At 43.8% G+C, this 1,645-nt stretch overlaps 1 pseudogene; it reads right to left on the bottom strand.

Moving 5' to 3' along the window:
• Window positions 1-725, bottom strand: part of LOC122151555 — a 7,383-nt pseudogene extending 6,658 nt beyond the window's left edge.
• Window positions 726-1,645: the final 920 nt, after the last annotated feature.

Genomic DNA, 1,645 nt, shown 5'->3' with positions numbered 1-1,645 from the left:
GGAGAAGGATGTCATGCTTGGTAGGGTGGAGGGTCGACGAAAGAGTGGGAGGCCTTCAACGAGATGGATTGATATGGTGGCTGCGATGATGGGATCAAGTATAGCAGGGATTGTGGGGCTGGCGCGGGATTGGGCAGTGTTTCGTTCTGCTGTGCATGGGGTCGCTATGAGTCGGGAATGACTGGACGGCACTTAACAACAACAACAACAAAATAGGCAATTTAAATGGGGATGTTGTGGGAATCAGCACCCCTGCATCCTTCAAGACCTTGAGGGTGGCAATAATCTCCTCAACCCCTCCAGGGAGGAGGTATTGCTCTTGGTTTACTATTTTTGTAGATAGAGGCAGTTCTACTAGCTTCCACTTGGCTTTTTCTACCATAATGGCACTTACTCCACATGTCAGGGACCCAAAGTGGGAATTCTGCCAATTGCTCAATATATCTATTCCAATTGTGCATTCTGGAACTGGGGAAATCACTACAGGATGAGGTCAGGGACACACTGGACCCCGTGTGAGTGCACCTGAGCTTTGACTCCATCAATAACTTGACCTCCATATGCCCCACTCTGACTAGTGGGCCACAGTGATGGTTTGGGTCTCCTGGAATTAGCATCAGTTCAGAGCCAGTATCCAGTAATCCCTGAAAGGTCTGATTATTTCCTTTTCCCCAGTGAACAGTCATTTTTGTAAAAGGCCTCAAATCCCTTTGGGGAAGGCTGGGAGAAAGATTGACAGTATAAATTTTTGGCAATGTAGTGGGGTTCTTCCTCAAGGAGACCCAGCCTCCCCTTCATTCAAGGGTTTGTGGGTCTGTAAACTAACTCAAGTCTGGGAATTGATTGAGGGGTCATGACTCTGTATTCTGGTGATTCAATCTAGACTGTTGTTCATATGACCTAGAATTCTTCTACATAGATCAAGTAAATATTTAGTAGGTTTCCCATGTATTTCACTCCTAGGAACACCATGAACATGCAATGCCCTAATTCCATATGAGTCAGAATATTCTGATTACTGTTTTGACTTTGTTGTCCATTATGGTAACAACGCCCACCTTGTCTTTACCAATTAACCGCCACCACTTGCCCCCTACTACGATGGGATCCAATCAACTCCATTGTAGTTAAGTGTCTTAGTTCAATTAGGGCAGTTCCCACTGTCAAATCTTGCTTACATAAAATAGCAATCACAGCAATCTTCAAGGATGCTAAGACTCCCTTCACAAATGTGTTCCTCACTGTAGCAGTAAAAGGTGTGTCCTCTGGGCTCTCCTTTTCTCGCTTTGGGGGTCTAATCTGATAAATCTGTTCTAACATGACTGTTTCCCTAAGTCTTTGGATACCTTCTTTTACATTATACCAAGGAAGGTCTGCAACTTCAACTTGATTTAAGGTAGGCCACCACATAATCAATGCTTCAGTAAGCCAACCAAATAAGCAATTAGATCCTTTCCTAAACTCTCGAGCTGAAACATTGTACAAAGAATCCATACTTAGTGGGCCTAAATCAATAAACTCAGACTGATCCAATGTTAAATTCCTTGCACCATTATCCCACACCCTCAGTAGCCATTCCCATACATATTCTCCAGGTTTCTGTCTGTATATGTTAGCAAAATCAAGTAGGTCTTTTCAAGTGTAA

Source organism: Orycteropus afer, unplaced genomic scaffold, assembly GCF_000298275.1.
Source record: "Orycteropus afer afer isolate SDZICR_OR568_19922 unplaced genomic scaffold, OryAfe1.0 scaffold00555, whole genome shotgun sequence".
NCBI lineage: Eukaryota > Metazoa > Chordata > Mammalia > Tubulidentata > Orycteropodidae > Orycteropus > Orycteropus afer.
This window is presented reverse-complemented; position numbering and strand designations above follow the sequence as displayed.